General features: G+C 43.4%; 1 non-coding gene across 1 annotated transcript; it reads left to right on the top strand.

Moving 5' to 3' along the window:
- The first annotated feature begins 13,662 nt into the window (after positions 1 to 13,662).
- TRNAR-CCU lies at positions 13,663 to 13,735 on the top strand. The gene has a single exon. It is a non-coding gene; the product is annotated as a tRNA-Arg (tRNA).
- Positions 13,736 to 20,097: the final 6,362 nt, after the last annotated feature.

Below are 20,097 nucleotides of genomic sequence, written 5' to 3'. Positions count from 1 at the left end.
AGCCTCTGCCTTCAGCTCAGGTCATGATCTCAGGGTCCTGGGATCGAGCCCCACATGGGGCTCTCTGCTCAGCAGGGAGCCTACTTCCTCCTGTCTCTCTACCTGCCTCTCTGCCTACTTGTGATCTCTCTCGCTCTGTCAAATAAATAAATAAAATCTTTAAAAAAAAATCTGATTATAACAGAGAATTTATGAAACCATATGTTATGTAAGATGATAGCCTGGGGTAAACTGAGTGAAGGATACAAAAAACCTTTCTGTATTATTTTTGCAACCTCCTATGAATCTTTAATTATTTGAAAATAAAAAGTTTTTTTTTAAACGTGAAGGAAGCCCGTCTACCTAGGTTGGTATTGTTAATACAAAGATATTCAATATGCCATTGCAAATGGAATTCTGCTTGTGCTGAATTAAAACACACAAATTTTAGTGGAAAAAAAAAAGATCAAGTCTAAAATAGACCTGATATATTTCATGTCACCAGTTCGCAGTATAACACAAGCAAATCTTTCAACAATCAAATAAAAAATATAAAAGACTTAAGACTTATGGAAAGTCCCTCCTTCTGAGGATCTCCGTCACAGAGGCCCATTCCCCATGTTGCCCGTGGCACCTGCGGCACGGCCCAACCCTGGAAACGCAGGCTGCCGAGCAGTGCTGGGAAACACTGACTCACAGCTGCTATCACCATTTCCCTCTGCAATCCACTTAGAGAGCTCGGTCAGGAAGGTTCTAGAGTCCACCACGTGAACAACCTGCAAGATTCGGTCCAAGTACGGATGCAGTCATTATCCGTAAATTCTCCCAAACTAAAGGCAGACCCCACCACGCAGATGAGACACGAGAGTCCACAGGACTTCCCCTTTACTCTCTGAACAGTCTAACTGAAATTACTAGAATTTTAGAAAGCCATTTCTCCCTCTTCTTCAAAGTCACAGGATGGCTAAAGACAAGCTCAATTTGCATTACTAGACAGAACACGAAATCTCAGTCGATGGCATCAGTGCACGGATATAAGGTGAGCTGCATGGCTTTCTTAGAGATCAGTGGGTGAACTCTTGCCTTATATAAACATAAATAAAGAGCCCATTGTGGTGAGTTTCCCAAAACCCAGGAGTCAGCTCCAAAGGCAATTCCAGAAGCTAAAACAAATGACAGCTCCCTTAGATGAACTGAGTTTACACACAGCACACACACGCACACACACAAACCCCTACATACACAATTGTGCACATACACATATATTTTAGTCTAAGATTTTTCTTTCTCTCTCTCTCTCTCTCTCTATATATATATATATATATATTTGAGTACTTCTGGTACCCCACAAGATAATAAAATAGAGCAACATAAACACACAGTTACAAATAAAGGAAATTAAATTATTTTTAAAGATTTTATTTATTTGACAGAGAGAGATCACAAGTAGGCAGAGAGGCAGGCAGAGAGCAGGCTCCCTGCTGAGCAGAGAGCCCAATGTGGGGTTCAATCCCAGGACCCTGAGATCATGACCTGAGCTGAAGACAGAGGCTTAACGCACTGAGCCACCCAGGCATTCCAGAAATTAAATTTTAACAGTATCTTTTTAACTCTCCTTCTAGTGCATGTAAATACACACAAATGAACACATACATGTCACTCCAATGCAACCACTAAGTAAGGTGTATAAAAATCATACTTCAAATGACATATGTGAAATTCCCTATCTGCCAAAGTGCAGATGTGATGATGAGAGGGGAGGCCGGGATGAACTAAGCCACAGGAAGTTGACATTTGAAGGTACGGTAGCTGGTCTCCAAAGATGGCCGCCATGAACCACTATTCCTAGGAGTGACACCTCCGTGTAGTCCCCTCCCACAGTAAATCTGGGCTGGCCCTGCTACTTGCTTTAACCCATAGAACACAGTGGAAGTAACGCCGAACAACAAAAGCGTTTTGTAACAATCAGTTGCTATCGAGAATTTAAAATAAAATGTATTGGGGTGCCTGGGTGGCTCAATCGGTTGAGTGTCTGCCTTCTGCTCAGGCTATGATCTCAGGGTCCCGGGATGGAGCCTTGTGTTGGGTTCCCCGCTCAGCAGAAGAGAGTCTGCTTCTCCCTCTGCTTCCCCGGTGCTTCCTCCCCTCTTGTGCTCATGCTCTCTCTCAAATGAATGAATGAATGAATGAATAAAATCTTTAAAAAACAATAAAATAAAATAAAAAGTATTATATATCTTATTGTCTGTTGTGTCTATTCATCTTTTATAAAGTATAAAATACAACAACACATACATGTGTGTGTATCTCACATGCATACAGACACACACACACACAGACATACACACACACACACACACACACACACACACAGAATTTTTCTCCAGAAAGCCGGTTGTTGCACATTCACCAGCACCACTGGGCTTGCCTCAACTCAGCATACCTTCCTGGAGTCGTAATCATCTGGAAAAAAAACTAAGTCCTCAATCCTTTTACTCTGAAATTCAAAGTTACTAAAATCTGCCGGAGGGGACTTGGGTGACCCTTTGATGCCTGTGATAGGAATTACAAAAAACTCACTGCGATACAAGTCCCCGTGAGGATAGAAAGAGCTGGGAGCAGTGGGCTAACTTCAGCATCACGGGAAAGTAAATAAAGGTCCCTGGTCTATGAGAAGCCCTGGCCCAACTTCCCCAAAGGCAAGCTTCCAGAGAACGGTGATGTTGGTGACGCTGAGCTGCCGTGGCTCAGGGAGCTAGGGGTGATCTGGACGGAGAGCACCTTGGCATCAGGACCATCAGCCTCTGTCCCAAGTCTGGCCTGCCAGACTCTCAGCAGGCAGCAAGACCTAGCTTGGGGCGGGGGGGGGGGGGGGGGGGGGGGGTTGAGCAGAAACTTCTCTGCACGCAGCGTAGGTTTCCACTGGAGCGAGTGGGCAGCGTCCGGGAGCACACGCAGACGACTTCAGGCTCCAGCAGGTCAGTCTGACTTTCAGCTTCCGGAGCCAAGCTGTGCTAATAACGCCCCAAGTCCCAGAAGGCTTTGGCTCTAAGTAAAGTTTTAGTGTCAGATGAGATTTATTTTCTAGAGAAGTAGCAGAAGCTTAATTTTAAAAAGGAAGAGGGGAGGGGGAAAGCAGAGGGAGAGAAGAAGGAAAAAACTTTTGCCTGGTCTTTAGACCAGCATTAAGTTGTGCTCAAAGGTAGCATCTCAGCAAAGTACATGACGTTCATCCTTAAGATTAAAACGGAAGTGGAGTGGGGGTGAAGGTTCTCAAATAGTCACATCTTGGTAGGTCGCCAAAGGGCAATATCCCAGCTTACAGGGGAGCTTGCCACCGAAGCCAGAGGTGGGGAACTGAAGGTAGAGGGTGTTTCCTAAAGGAAGAAGGGACTTTAAAATGTGTGGTCTTTTTAAAGACCTGTTTTCTCGCCCTCTAAATCTGAGGCCCAACCACAGACAGAGCCGGAGTTAGCAAATCATAGCTGTAGATCTCAGATAGGTCATTCAACTACTCTGAGTCAGGGTTCTCTCATATTGGTAAAATACACCCACCTCACTGGATTATTGTGCAGGTTAAATAAGAATACAGATGACTTGCTTGGCACACAGCCGACAGTCAATAAATGGTAACCAGAATTGATTCTACTGAGGCCTTTCAATCAGCAAGAGATTAGCTTCGTACAAGATTTTTGGGTCTAAGAAAGTGTTCAGCTTTATTTAGGGTTCATGTCTTTATAATCTTCTCTAAAATTAAGAATTGCTTTGGGGCACCTGGGTGGCTCAGTGGGTTAAAGCCCCTGCCTTCGGCTCAGGTCATGATCCCAGGGTCCTGGGATCAAGCCCCTCATTGGGCTCTCTGTTCGGTGGGGATCCTGCTTCCATCGCTCTCTCTCTATGCCTGCCTCTCTGCCTACTTGTGATCTCTGTCTGTCAAATGAATAAATAAAATCTTTTAAAAAAGAAAAGAAAAAAATTAAGAATTGCTTCATTAATGGGTTCTACAGAAAAGTAATTGAGGGTGTTCGATGAGCACAGTTTACCTGGGACTTAGGAAAAAACAATTCAGTTCGATACGTAGTCCTATAGAGATATGATCATTCATGTTTTTTTCTTCGCTACATTTCAGGCATGGTGTATAGAAATAAACAAACAGCCTCTAAACAACTGTGCAAAGCAAATTTAGGAGAACGTGGATATTTGGGGGGCAAGTACCCCGGGTGATTCTGATGTGCACTCATAAATATTTATTCGAGTGAATGGATTTCCACTCCCCTAAACCCCACAGTGGAGAACCTCTGGGAGAATGTTCAAATCCTGTTGCCAAGCTGTGCTCACTTGCCCTAATTTCCAGTTAACTTTAGCATGCCCAGAGGGTACATGGCACAACACTTTTAGACCTTCTAAGGACTTAGCAGTCAGATATGTCATGTCCTGATAGGTCCCTGGCTCTGCCTGGGCTTGCCCTGCCCTCACCTGAGCCAGAGCACGCAGTACTTATGGGTGGGCCTGCTTTTTTTCCTAGAGCCAAGGGAAGGGAAGGGCCCAAAAGAAGTCCAGTGTTACCTTGAGAAGAAACAGAAGTGGGATTCATCTTGCGCCTTTCACGGGGACTAATATGTTAAGTTAGTATAACTTTGGGTCCTTAGCCTCTTCGGATGACCCTGTAGAATTCTTTATAACCCCTTCAGGACACTGGTGCTGGGATGGGAGTTCCACCTGCAGTCCCAGAGAGCTGGTTTGGCTCTGACTCCGGTGCATGCCTTTCTCTGCTGTGGTTCCTGCATTCTGTTCAGACTGGGCTTCTGGCTTCTTCCTGACTCATCTGCTAGGGTTTCTGCCCGAAACATAGGACTTCTCCCTCTACTAACAGGCTAGCAGCAAACGATGGCCAGCAGTGATTCATGGACATGTGTGATGTTCCCTGGGAACTTCATAAATGCTGGGAGGGAGAGAAATCTGACAGATACCATAACGTCTTCAAATCAGTGAAGTCAGGGCCTGGAGCTTGGAGGGTCTGGAGTTAAGGTTCAAAATGATTCCCAGAATTCAAGCCAAGTATCAGTGAGGTTATTCCAAATTTCAGTTCCACCACCCTCCCCCAATGTTTTCAGGCAAACCCTGGAAACAATTTGAGTCCCTGCTAGTCAGGGAAGGTCTTGGAGCAACAAGTTGAGTGGTATTGGTGGCTTAGGGGGCGTCGGTATTGGGATGTTGTGACTTTGTATATGTACCCCAGCCTGTGAAACATGAGACCTAAGAGCTATGGGCGGTTCTGTTGTTCTGATCCAGCGGCCTATGCCTGGCAGGCCCTGGGTGTTTCCAGCACTATCACTGCTTCTTAGTGGAGCCGACATCTGATTGTATCACTGCTGAGACTTCACAATCCGAGCCTCAGCAACTCCACGGGGTGCTGTTTTTTTAAGGTCTCCAGTTTTACTGGGCATAATAGAAATATTCTTCCATTGGCAAGGTAGCACTGCTCTGTGCTAGGCTCCTGAAAGGCATGTTCCATAAGAAAGATTTCTGGTGTATTCTCCAGGACCATGCTGACATCATTTGAATTAAGACCAGATCCTCACCCCCACCCAACGCTGAATACACTGAGGCCACCAGGGTCAAGCTGATACCCCCGAGAGTGAGGGGAACCAACCCCTCTGTTCTTTAGTGCGGAATCTACCATCCTCCGGGAGATGGTTGGGACCGATCTGCTTTGCCCTCCCCATTCCTGTCTCCCATGCCACATTAGTCACTGGTTTTACATTACATCCGAGGTCTGGAGGTATGGTCCTTGGATCAGAGAGCATTCACATCACTCGTAATACAACTTGTCATACAAATTCTCAGGGGCCCCGCCCAGATCTACTCAACCATAAACTCTGGGAGGGGGTCCTAGCAGGCCCTCCCCCAGGATTCTCAGGCACATTAAAGTTTGAGAATGCCAGCACTGAGACACCATCACCTTACGCTCCATATTTCTGTGTTCCCTGCTCCCCTCACTGCTTTCCAATATACCCCCTGGAGCAGCTGCTCTATATCAGCAAATTCACCTTTACCCTCCACATCTTCCAGGAATGTTCTCCATACCTCCTTGCATTAACTGAAACCCTCTTCTCTTCTAGAGAAGTCCTTGGTGGTGGTGGATATACACTCATATCTATTTACTGCAGGACAGCCCCTTGTCCTTCCTCTCCATCAGTATTTCTTTTCTTTTTTTTTTAAAGATTTTATTTATTTATTTGACAGAGATCACAAGTAGGCAGAGAGGCAGGCAGAGAGAGAGGAGGAAGCAGGCTCCCTGATGAGCAGAGAGCCCGATGTGGGGCTCGATCCCAGGACCCTGGAATCATGACCCGAGCTGAAGGCAGAGGCTTTAACCCATTGAGCCACCCAGGCGCCCCTCCATCAGTATTTCTAAGCCACTACTCTCATAAAAACACCTACTCCATCGAGGCTTATGTCCTGTGGTTATTCCAATCTCCCCCCTTCTCATCATTCAGGTCTTTTGTACCAGGCTCATCCTTGGTCACTTTGAAGTCTCTTGTGATGATCAACTGAGTACCTCAGTTTCTTGACCACCTTATCTCTGATGACCTTCTCCTTGGTCCTCTAACATGGACTTGCACAGGACACACAGAAACTGTGCCCCTCTGCTTTCCCTCTAAAATCACAAACACAAGCATCCCATTCCTGACCACAAATTCTTGCATTACCCTTCTGCTTGACTAGCTTTTCCCATTATGATCATTTCCCAACCTCTTCAGAGTATCTAATTCTAAACCTTCCCCTTTAATTCTCTTCATCTAGTCACCTCTTTTGTTCCTTTCCCAGCTTTGATCGGATGGCCTATCATTTTGTCACTCTTTGGCATACATCTTCATTTACTTTGTCTTTCTGACCTTCTGTCTCTACTCTGGCAAAATCCCATCATAGTTGACATCAACCATCAATAAATCAGATATTGAATAAGCACCAACTTCATGACAGGTACTTTTATAAGCACTAAAGAAAGATGCAAAATGGACAAGATGGATCATGGCCCTGGCCTTGTGGAGTTTATCCCCTATTGGAGGGTAGATGCGGATGAAAAAATACAGGCATAGAGGTATTTAATATATGTCAGGGTCATGATAAGTGCTTCCAGGAAAAATAAGTGCCAAGAAGGGAGACAGAAAGTAATGGGAGTGGGAGGATGGGGAGAGGAGGTGGTGCTATTTTAGACACCATGGTCTGAGAAGGCATCAGGAGGAGGTGACTTTTGAGCAGAGACCTGAATAAGCTGAGAACCAAGGCGTGGGAGGAAGCTCCAGAGAATAGCAGGTGCAAAGATCCTGGGGTGGGCATGTGCTTCACCTGTTAGAGGAAGAGCAAGGCGGTAGCATGACTGAAATGCAGACAGTAGTAGACGATGAGGTGGGAAAGGTGCCCAGAGGACACATCATGAAGGCCTTATGGATCCAAATGAGGACTTAGGAGTTTGTTTGTTCCAGAGGAGCCACTGAAGAGTTTTCTGCCTTTGTCTGAAATGGTCTGACTTTCCTTGGAAAACATCACTCTGGGGACTGTGTAGATATTATACTGTGGGGAAGGCATGAGTGGAGCAGGACACAATGAGGGAATTCTGCTGCGATCCAACTGGGAGATGAAGGTGTAACAATATACTTTCTCTGTACTTTTCCCTGAAAGTGTAGTCCCTGAACCAGCATCATCCGTATCATCTGGAAACTTTTAATGCAAATTCCCAGGCCCTACCCCACTCATCGACCACATTTATTAAACTTCTGATCTCTTACATATGCTCTCATTCTCAGAAAATAACTCTCGCTTCATACTTAACAGTTGGGGGGGGGACGGAATACACCATGTAAAAATTCCTCCATTTCTGCCTACCATATCTATAAAATTATATCCTTTCACTCTATTCATACGAAAGAGGTATCCCTGCTTCTAACTATGGCCTCTCCCTCGTATCTGTGTTTATGGTTCATGCCTGCTCAGGTCCCTGCCAACATGAAAAAATAATTTCCCCCACCTCTACCTCCTGCCCTCACTCGGTCCAAAAGCTGAACAAAGCTCTTGGAAGAACTGCTACATCCGTTCTCTCTATCCTCTGGTTCCCCTCCCTTCCCCAACCTACTTGAACCTGGCTTTGGTTCCCACCCTTACACAGAAAGATCTCTCACCAGGTTCCCAACGATCTCTTGCTGCTAACACCATAGAAAACATTGAGCCATGTCACACAAGTATATCTGTGCTTTATGTTATTAGAATACTTCTGTATGAGATTTTTTTTTAAAATTTATTTGACAGAGAGAGAGAGAGATCACAGGTGGGCAGAGAGAGGGGAGGAAGCAGGTTCTCCGCCGAGCACAGAGCCCGATGTGGGGCTCAATCCCAGGACCCTGGGATCATGACCTGAGCCGAAGGCAGAGGCTTAATCCACTGAGCCACCCAGGTGGCCCTTCTGTATGAGATTTATAAAGAGCTGTCACCACGCCAACCCCACCCCATTACATCTTCTCTTTCCCTGCCCCAGACCCTCCTCCTTAGATCCCCATCACCTAGTAACTGAGGGGTTAAGGCATCACAGCAAGGGTCCGCTTCGCCCAAAGTCTGTTAGCCTTTCTGATTGGTTTGTGTGTTACATTTTTCAGTATAACCCATCTCAGCTAAAATCAACAGATTTTCCAGACTCCTTCTTGACTGTTCAGAATCATTTAACACACTCAAATATTTGAAATAGTCTCTTTCTCTGATCTGTGTGATCCCACACTCTTGATTTTCTTCCTGCACTTTTCAGTTTGCTGCACTGACTTTCCCCCATTGACATAACCTTTAAATGTTGATATTGTTCTGGATCCTCTTCTCTTTAAAATCTCAATAGATCTCACTTATTTTCACCTCATGCTTTCAATTACCATCTGTATGTGAATAAATTCTACATTAAATGTTTAACCGAACCTCTCCTCTGAACTCCAGACCTGACTCAAATATCTGCTTAGCATACCATTTGGATGTCTCATAAAGTCTACAAATGTTACATAAAATTGCACGTCCTAGCTCCTCGCTCCCCATCTGGTCCTTCTGCTGAGTGTGTTCTACCATCCACCCAGATGTACAAATCAGACAACTAGGAGTCATCTATAATTCCTCCCTTTCCCTCACCACCCCCTCATCTTCCATCAATTATCATGTTCTATTTAGTCTCTTTCTTTAAAAATATGTATTTTATTTATTTATTTACTTGTTTAGAAGGAGAGAGTGCACACGCACACGAATGGGAGGAGGGGTGTAGGGAGAGGGAGAGAGAGAATTCCAAGCAAACTCCATACCGAGTGTGGAGCCCAACGTGGGGCTCCATCCCACGACCCTGAGATCATGACCTGAGCTGAAATCAAGAGTCAAACACTCAACCAACTTGGAGCCACCCAGGTCGCCCCCTATTTAGTCTCTTTCTAACCTACGTGGGATATATATTAAATCCATTCCATTGGCTTCCATATCCCCTCCAGTCTCTGGTTCAAGCCACCATCCCCTCTCACCTCACTGATCATAGCAGCCTCTTGGATCCTGCATCCATATCTGCCTCCCTCCATTGTATTTTCTCTAAAACAGCCAGAGTGATCTTTTGCAAAATGCAAATCTGATTAAACCAATATATTCTGTTTCACTCCCCTGGGGTTCAAAATGAGGTCACATTCTTCTTAATGTTCAAATCAGATAAGTTAGAGCCTTCAACTTGTCTGCCTAGTGTGATAACTTCAGATTCCAAGGTTCAAATTGTCTTAATAGATGGAACTAAAAAATCTGCTTATATTCTTTTTGACTGCTTGACTGTCCGTAGAACACCAGACTGTACTAGTCCTCTGCCCTCGGATAGTCCTTGCCCATTGTAGTATGATCTGTAATGACCAGGCACTGATGTCCACCAAATAGCCCAGGGTAATCCTTATCCAACAAAAGAAAGTGTTTCGATGGTCTAAGCCTAACAGTGTTTAAGTTCTGGAAGTTGGGGGAGGAAACCTTGCTTTACAAATGTCACAGTCCACTATAATGGCTCAATGTCACAGTAGGCATGGGACCCAAATGTTAGAGCTCTTCCCTTCTTCGTACACATGGACAAGGAGAGATGATGGGTATCAGAACCTGCTTACATTTCCCAAGACAAAGCCATAATACCTTTGTGAATTTGTGCATGCAGGCTGATTTGCTCTCGCCCAGGCCTTAAGATTCAAATGCAAGGGATGTTACCAGAGGCCAGCCGCCTGAGCCCCAACACTAATCAGAATGGACCTGAAGCCTAACCAGTTAAGGTATAGTCTATTTCTTTTTGAGAAAGAAGATAATTTTCAATCCAAATGTCCTTGACACTCTCTAGTTCTGTCTTTAGTAGGTGGTCTGACTCCTAACTCAAGGTAGAAATACAGGAGAATCCCAGGAGTTGCCTTCTTCCTCTGTGACATATAACCAGCCACAAATCCTTGACGGTTCTACCTATGAACACCCATAGAATTCAGCTCGGACACTTAGTTCAAGCCCTTCTTTGTTCTTTTACCATTTTAATCATTCCTACATATCACCCTGGCTCGACCTCCAGTCTTTTTTTTTTTTTAAAGATTTTATTTATTTATTTGACAGACAGAGATCTCAAGTAGGTGGAGAGACAGGCAGAGACAGAGAGAGGAGGAAGCGGGCTTCCCGCTGAGCAGAGAACCCAATGCGGGGCTTGATCCCAGGACTCTGGGATCATGACCTGAGCTGAAGACAGAGGCTTTAACCCACTGAGCCACCCAGGCTCAATGCCCCTTGACCTCCAGTCTTAACCTCCATATTGCCTTCGTTGATCTTTCTAAAATATAAATCTAATATTGTCCCTGTTGTTTAAAGTTCTTTAATTAATCCCCATTTATCCACTGCAAGGATGGGATTCTTCCTCTGAGATGCATAAAGTAGGAGTCAATGGATGGGCATCAGAGGACTTGTGAACGATATACAAAATTTTGTATGTGCATTTCTCCAACAAGATAGCTCATGGTTTTCATCAGAGCTTCAGGGGGATATATTTCCATAGAAAAGCTAAGGTCTACAGTTTAAGCTCAAGCTGTTTAGCTGGGATGAAAGGGATTTTCATGACCTGTCGCTGCTGACCTGGCCAGTCTTATCATTTGCATCTCCTTCCTGCCATCCCTCTCCACTTAACACTCCAGCAATATAAAACTGCTTATGGTTGCTAAAACACACCATACAATCTTATGCCTTCCTGTACTTTTGGGCATCGTGCTCCCTCTGCCTGCAATGCTCTTTTCTTTATCCGCTCTCATCTGCTTGTAAAATTTATCTTTCAAAATCCAGCACTGGCAGCATTTTCAGAGAGCTTTCCCTGGTTCCCTCCTATGAAGAGTTAACTGCTCTGGCTTATGAGCCACATCTCTTTCTTGTACAGGTTTCTGGTTTTGCCCATATTTGTGTCCATAGGAAACTGAAATATTTTAAGGAGACATTTTTGGAAGTGTAACAGACATACAGAAATGTGCAAACTGTTTAAGTGTGCAGCAGCTCAATGATTTTTACAAGTACACGGGTGTAACTGTCACTCTCAACAAGAAATAGAATGTTGTTCTTTCTCTCTAAAAAAAAAGTATGAGACTGGGCACCTGGGTGGCTCAGTTAGTTAGGCATCAGTCTTGATTTCAGCTCAGGTCATGATCTTGGGGTTGTGGAATCAAACCCCACGTTGGGCTCCATATGCTGGGTATGGAGACCTCTTAGGATTCTCTCTCTCTCTCTCTCTCTCTATCTCCCTCTGCTGTTCCCCCTCACTTTCTCTCTCTTAAAAAAAAAAAAAAGAATATTGTGAGGTGCCTGGGTGGCTCAGTTGGTAGAACATGCAACTCTTGATCTGAGGGTCGTGAGTTTGAGCCCCAGGTTGGATGTAGAGATTCCTTAAAAACAAAAACAAAAAACAGGGACGCCTGGGTGGCTCAGTTGGTTAAGCCACTGCCTTCGGCTCAGGTCATGATCTTGGGGTCCTGGGATCGAGTCCTGCATTGGGCTCCTTGCTGGGCAGGGAGCCTGCTTCCTGCTCTCTCTGCCTGCCTCTCTGCCTGCTTGTGTGTACTCTCTCTCTGACAAATAAAATCTTTAAAAAAACAAAAAACAAAAAAAAACCTTTAAAAAAAGAGAGAGAAATAGAATATTGCCAGAACACCCATACTCCCTCTAGATCATCCCAGTCATTATCTAGCCTCAAATGCAATCACTGTTCTGATTTCTTATACTATAAATTAGTTTGCTCTTTTAAAACATTTGTATACTCTCAGGGTGCCTGGGTGGCTCAGTTGATTAAGCTTCTGTCTTCAGCTCAGGTCATGATCCTGGGGTCCTGGAATCGAGCCCTGCATCGGGACCTGCTTCTCCCCCTCCCTCTGCAGCTCCCCCTGCTTGTGCTCTCTCTCTCTCTCAAATAAATGAATAAATAAAATCTTTTTAGAAGTTTCCATACTCTCTTATCCAGCTTCTTTGATTCAACAACCTGTGCCTTAGGCTTACTCATGTTCCTAGTAATAGTTTGTTAATTTTCACTGCTGTGTGGTATTCTGTTGTATAATTTATCCTTTTTTACTACTGACAGGCATTTGAATTGTTTCCATTTTCAGCTACTAAGAACAGGTTGCTATGAATGTTCTTATCTCTATCTTTCAGTTACCTTACATATGCATTTCTATTAGGTATGTATCTAAAAGTAGAATTTCTGGGTTATGGGGTATGTGATCATCGAGCTTTAGGAGCTGCTGCCAAATACCGTCCTAAAGTGGTTGGGTCAATTTCAACTCCCATCAACTGTCTGAGAGTTCCAGCAGCTGTATATTCTTGCAGTTACTTGGTCATTTCATTTTTAAGTTTTAGCCATTTTGGTGATATACTGGTACACCGGGGTATATACTATACTGAATTTTCTTTCTTTATGTAGCGGTCTACTCTTCTCAACACTGATTTCCTTGAGGCCATGGGACTCTGTCTTAGGCAGCACTGTGTACCGACAGGTACAGTGTCTGGCACGCTCCGGTGCTAAGGAACTGTTTGTTGAGTGAACAGAGAGTTGGAGAAGTGAGAAGGGGCTGACAAGTCTTCCTAATGCGAAAATCAAGCTTTTAAGGTGAGTGACTGTCTATTTTTGCCTAACTTTGAGTCAAGTCTTAATCATCAGGCTTGTTCGAATGTCCATCCCCTGCCAGTATTGTCCTTCTGGTACTTTCTCAAGGAATCACTAGCTAGGTACTCCTTAGCATTGACTGAGAATTTATATACCAAGGCAGGGACAATTCTGACCATAAAGTTAAAAGACACCTTGAAATATAACTGTATTTCCCTACTTTCTGGCAAAATCACATCTAAGCCCCCAAAGCAGAGAAGAGGCTAATCCTTATTTACAGATGTTAATCTTTACTTAAGTCCATGATTAAAGAAGTTAATCCTTGTTTGAACCTTGTGGATTTAATGCACATCACTTTTTACTGAGATAACATTCACGAGGATAGCTTTAGTAAAAAAAAAAATGGATAATAAGTGTTGGTGAGGATGTGGAGAAATGGGAAACCTCATATGCGGCTGGTAGGAGGGTAAAACGGTGTAGCTGCTTTGAAAAACAGTTTGGCTGTTGCTCAAAAACATGAATGCAGAGGTGCCTGACTGGCTCAGTCGGTAGAGCATGTGACTCCTGATCTTGGGGTTGTGAGTTCAAGCCCCGCATTGGGCATGGAAATTACTTAAAAAAAAATAAAATCTTTAAAACAAACAGAAAAACATGAATGTAGAGTTACTACTTGACCCAAATATTCTACTCTAGGCATATATCTAGAGAATTAAAAATGTATGTTCACACAAAATGTTCTGAACAAATGTTCATAGCAGCATTTTATCCATAATAATCAAGAAATGGAAACACCCCAAATGTCCATCAGCTGATGAATGGAATTCCTACAATGGCATACTACTCAGTCATAAAAAGGGATGAAATATATGCTAGAACATGAGCGAATCTTGAAAATATTCTGCTAAGTGAAATCAGCCACAGAGGCCTCATAACATATAGGGCCATCTATATAAAATGCCCATGATATGCAAATTCACAGAGACAGAAATTAGGTTAGTGGTAGCTAGAGGCCGGAAGAAGGAATAAATGGGGCGTAACTGCTCGTAGGTATGTGTTACTTTTGGGGGTGATAAAAATGTACTAAAATTAGATAATGGTAATGCTTGCATGACTCTACAAATACGGTAAAAACCACTGAATTGTACACTTTATTTTTTTTTAAAGATTTTATTTATTTAAAAGAGATCACAAGTAGGCAGAGAGGTAGGCAGAGAGAGAGAGAGGAGAAAGCAGGCTCCCCACTGAGCAGAGAGCCAGTTGTGGGGCTTGATCCCAAGACCCTGGGATCATGACCTGAGCTGAAGGCAGAGGCTTAACCCACTGAGCCACCCAGGTGCCCCTGAACTGTACACTTTAAAAGGATGAATTTTTTTGTATGTTAATTGTATCTCAATAAAGCTGTTAAACAATACCTCGAACTATTACACTTACTTTTTTGCATAATTTGCTTCTTACCTGAACTATTTGCTATAAGCTTGTATTATTCTTGCAATTTCAAGAAAACAAAGGTTTTTAAAAATATGGGTGACCCTTGAATCGTAGGATCATGACCTGAGCCAATGGCATACACTTGCCTGAGCCATCCAGGTGCCCCAATATACATGGATTTTTGATTATGCAGGGGAGGGTGCCAGCATCCCTAAATTCCCCATTGCTCAAGGGTCAAATGTATATTTAATTATGATTTGTATTTTATTCCTGTATTATTACCTCTTCTTTTTCTCTCATTGAACCAACCCATACCGTCCTATATGATCAAGTATGTGATCAAGTAGGATGGGGCTGCCACAGGCATTTGGTTTAGACAAGAAGAACCTAGGTAAAAGTTTGCTGGTTTCTTCCCTTGTTGTCATCTGGAAGAAACGTTTTAATCCAGTACGACTGGCCCAATCAATGTCCTCTCTTATTTTTCTCTTCTGATCTCTTGAAGAGGAAAATACGAAGCAAAACTAGATGCATAAAACATGGTATTAGAGACTACTACTGTCACCTTTGATTACTTTTTAAAATTTCGTCTTCCCCTTAGTTTTTTTCCCTTGCTCCAATGATTTTTAAAAAACTTTAAAATTCCTCTAATTCTGTACTTCTCAAAATGTGGTTCCTAGCTGAGCAGCACCCACATCACCGGAGAACTTGTCAGAAATGTAAATTATAGGCTTCGGGGACCTGAACGGTCTGGCACTGGGGGTGCCCCCCAACCCCTACCCGCCCCAGCGAGCTGGGGGGCGGGGCTTAAGTAGTCCGCCAGGTGAGTGTGGAGTTTGCTGCCTCAGTTCCTGTCCCTCTTCCCCAGCCATCTGCTACCCAGGCATAATGCACATTATTAGTAGACCGCTGCAGATCTGCTGAGTCACCTTTCTTTCCCTTACCCTACCTTCCCTTCGCCACTCTGCTTGGATTCTTCCCTCAGCCTATTTCTCTCAGCATTTTCTCTCCCATCTTGGAATCTGCTCTTGCCCAAATCGCAACACGTGTTTCTGTCCTTTCCCACATACCTGGTGATTGTCAACATCCCCTACTTAAGAATCCCTCACAGCACATCCCCTGGGAGAAAGAGAAGAGAGTAACCGTGAGAAGAAAGATTTTTGTTTGAACATGTATGTACTTATTCTGGCAAAAATAAGCATGCTACTTCTGCGGAGCAGACTGATAAACTTGAATGTGCAGAGGGGAGTTTGTGGTTTTTAAAATGCATGTTACTAAACTTCGGATTCTGGGCTCCAGATGCAGTATCTGGGCTGCAGTTCAGGAGCCTTCATTCTCACAAGTGCCCCCAGGTGATTTGGAAGGTGTGGACCTTGCCCACTTTGAGAAAAACCAGGTAAAGCATGAGTCTTATGGGGGTGGGGTGGGGGGGCTTCCATACCTCTCCCCTTTGCAGAGTCTCCACTCACTGGAAGTTTCTACGAAAAGAAAGTAACACAGGACCCACATCTTTTAGTGACATTTTCCACATCTTTATTTAGGAATGGCGTGCTTAGGAGACTTTTAAATCAAGTACTTAGACTCTCAAAAAGAAAAAAAAAATGTTCTTAACACATGAAGGGTAAACTGTTAATGTAGGGGCAGTTCTGCTGTTAAGTGGTAAAGTCATTCTTTTTTTAATTTTTTTATTTTTTTTTAAAGATTTTATTTTACTTACTTGACAGATAGAGATCACAAGTAGGCAGAGAGGCAGGCAGAGAGAGAGAGAGGAGGAAGCAGGCTCCCTGCCAAGCAGAGAGCCCGATGCGGGGCTCGATCCCTGAACCCCAGGATCATGACCTGAGCGAAAGGCAGAGGCTTTAACCCACTGAGCCACCCAGGCGCCCCGTAAAGTCATTCTTGAAATATACATATCCTAAATAATTGTAGAGACAATCCTGAATAAGCTAATTATCTTTGCACTTATGTTCTCCTAGTATATAACTTTGAGATACACAAAGTTTTATTCCTTCTAAAGTTGTCACTTTGGAGGAAGTTTTCTCAGGTTATTGTTCACAGTGGGCTATAAGTATTAGTGGAAGAAATGAATATATATATTATATATTTCCTGAGAAAGATCATGATTGTGCATCAGTTGCCAAGATGTGAGATGATAATCTGTATACAGTTCAGTGTTACATCCTTACACATTTTCTTTCTTTAAAAAAATTTTTTTTAAGATGTTATTTTATTTGAAAGAGAGAACACAAGCAGGGAGGAGGGGGCAGAGGTAACCTAAAATGGGGTCTTAATCCCAGGACCCTGGGACCATGACCGGAGCCAAAGGCAGATGCTTAAATGACTGAGCCACCCAGGCACCCCCTTTTAAAATTATATTATTTTTTTAAAAGATTTTATTTATTTGGGAGAGAGAATAAAAGAGAGCATGAAAGAGGAGAAAGTCAGAGGGAGATGCAGACTCCCTGATGAGCAGGGAGCCCGCCGTGGGACTTGATCTTGGGATTCCAGGTTCATGACCTGAGCTGAATGCAGTCACTTTTTTTTTTTTTAAAGATTTTATTTACTTGACAGAGATCACAAGTAGGCAGAGAGGCACGCAGAGAGAGGGGGAAGCAGGCTCCCCGCTGAGCAGAGAGCCCAATGTGGGGCTTGATCCCAGGACGCTGGGATCATGACCTGAGCCAAAAGGCAGAGGCTTTAACCCACTGAGCCACCCAGGTGCCCCTGAAGGCATTCACTTAACCAACTGAGCCACCCAGCTGCCCTCCCCCCCTTTTAAAATTATCTTTAAAAGATTTTATTTGTTTGAGAGAGTGAGCAAGGGAGAGAGCACAGGAGCAGGGGCAGAGGGAGAGCGAGAAGCAGATACCTCTGCTGAGTAGGGAGCCCACCACGGGGTTTAATCCCAGGACTCTGGGATCATGGTCTGAGCCCAAGGCAAACACTTCAGTAACTGAACCACCCAGGTGCCTCCTTGTACATTTTCTTTCTTAAGACTCCCCCACCCCATCATTGTCATCCCAATATTTTTACTTGTGAAGTACTGGAGGAAATGACATTTTTGGCCCCATACAATAGAGCTGCCCAATTTCAGCAGTATCAGTATTTTGGTCTGGATAATTCTGTGCTGTCCAGTGAACTGCAGGATTAGAAGCACCCTTAGTCTCTGCCCTCTAGATGTCAGAGCATCTGCTCCCCACCCCTCCAAGCTGTGACAACTTAAAAATACCTCCAGACATTGTCAAATCTCCTCGGGGGAGCAAAATTGCCACAGGTTGAGAATCATTGAAGTAGAACATTAAGTGAAGAAAATGTACAATTCACATGGTAACTCTATGGAACATTTTAATGCCTGTGGTCAAAGTATTTTTGCTTTTATGTTGAAAATAGTGTGTAGCTTCTTGAGAGTGTTTAATTAGAAATGACAGTATTTTGTGAAATCCAAAAAAAACTATTCTGGACATATTGTATCTCTACAAAATATGAAGCATATCTCTAAAAGTGATATTAAGTTAAAATTAAGGTGAACAATGACTCTTAATCTCACAAAACAAACTGGGGGTTGCTGGGGGGAGGTGGGATTGGGAGAGGGGGAGCGGGCTATGGACATTGGGGAGGGGAGGTGAACCATAAGAGACTATGGACTCTGAAAAACAACCTGAGGGTTTTGAAGGGTCAGGGGTGGGAGGTTGGGGCAACCTGAGGGTTTTGAAGGGTCAGGGGTGGGAGGTTGGGGGAACAGGTGGTGGGTAATGGGGAGGGCACGTTTTGCATGGAGCACTGGGTGTTGTGCAAAAAGAATGAATACTGTTACACTGAAAAAAATAAATAAAATGGAAAAAAAAATTAAGGTGAACACATGAAAATGTAAGTGGACAAGAATGTTATCTCAGTATGTGAGAGGTAGTGTGGACCAACAATAATAATAATATCAATACTGTGCTGATATGCTAATACAGTAGGCAATATTGACCCAACCTTTGTGCCAGGGGGCACCTGGGTGGCTCAGTAGTCAGTTGAGTATCTGACTCCTGCTTTTGGCTCAGGTTATACTTTCAAGGTTGTGGGATCGAGCCCCCGTGTCGGGCTCCTTGCTCAGTGTGGAGTCTGCTTCAGATTCTTTCTCCCTCCCCCTTTGTCTCTCCTTGATTTCTCTCTCTCTCTCCCTCTCAAGTAAATAAAATCTTTAAAAAAAATTTTGTGCCAGGCATATTATTGCTTCTGAGAATGCAGAGATAAGAAACAAAACAAGCGTCTTCCCTCGGAAGGCTCAGAGTCTAGAGGGGAGACTCAAGGACCCGTGTATGAATAATTACAATTCTGAATTATCATTTAAAAGGGCAGAACTGGAAAAGATTTTATAGCAATGTTTACAGCTCATTTGTAGTAAAATGACTGAAAAACAAATTAAGAGACTTTAAAAGCCTTAGCTGTGTGGACAGTTCATACCTGGGCTAGGTTTCTGTCACTCTGACACAGAGAGTTAATGTAATTCAGATGAAATTTCCCCTCTTTTCCTTATCATAAATAAACTTGGCATTAGTTTATTGGGTGATTGAAGTTGAAGCAGGTGGACTACATTGCCAAAATGATCAGGATAAGTAGTTCAATTATTCACTTCACTTGCCTATGAAGACTTCAGCATGCTGTGATCTAATGAATGAAATGAATGCCAACTTGGGAGATTTGTGTTAAAATGTTAATTTTTTAAAAAAGATTTTATTCATTTAGGGGTGCCTGGGTGGCTCAGTTGGTTAAGTGGCTAACTGCAGCTGAGGTCACGATCCCAGGGTCCTGGTATTGAGCCCGCTTCTCCTTCTCCTTCTGCCCCTCCTCTCTGCTTGTGCTCTCTCTCAAATATTTAGAGACACAGTACAAGTAGGGAGGAAGAGCAGGAGAGCGGGGAGCCCAGTGTGGGGCTTGATCCCAGGAACCTGGGACCATGACCTGAGCTGAAGGCAGCTGCTTAACTGAGCCACTCAGGCACCCCCAAAATACGTTAATATTGACTGTAACTTTAAAACTAACATTTTTAGAGAGTTTTCCATTTACAAGCATATCTTTATTGTGCTTTGCAAATACTGTTTTTTTTTGTTTGTTTTTTTTTTTACATATTGAAGGTCTGTGGCAACCCTGTGTCGAGCAAACAGCATCTTCTTTGTGTCTGTGTCACATCTTGGTAATTCTCAATATTTCAGACTATTTCAGCATTTGCTATGGTGTTCTGTTCTGTGATCAGTGATTGTGACTCGCTGAAAGCTCAGATGATGGTTTGCATTTTTCAACAGTATTTTTAAATTAAGGAACATACATTATGTTTTAGACCTATTACTGCACACTTAATAGACTACAGTATAGTGTTAACAAAACTTTTATATGCACTGGGAAACCAAAACATTCATGTAACTTGCTTTAGTGCAATATTTGCTTTATTGTGGTGGTCTGGAACTGAATGCAGAATATTTCCAAAGTATACCTGTATAGACATATGCTGCTCTCCCACTGGTTTGCTGGGAAAATACTTCTTGTTTCTTTAGTGA

This window comes from Meles meles, chromosome 8 (assembly GCF_922984935.1).
Source record: "Meles meles chromosome 8, mMelMel3.1 paternal haplotype, whole genome shotgun sequence".
NCBI classification, from domain to species: domain Eukaryota; kingdom Metazoa; phylum Chordata; class Mammalia; order Carnivora; family Mustelidae; genus Meles; species Meles meles.
Note: the sequence above shows the minus strand (reverse complement) of the source record. Positions and strands in the feature narration are given on the sequence as shown.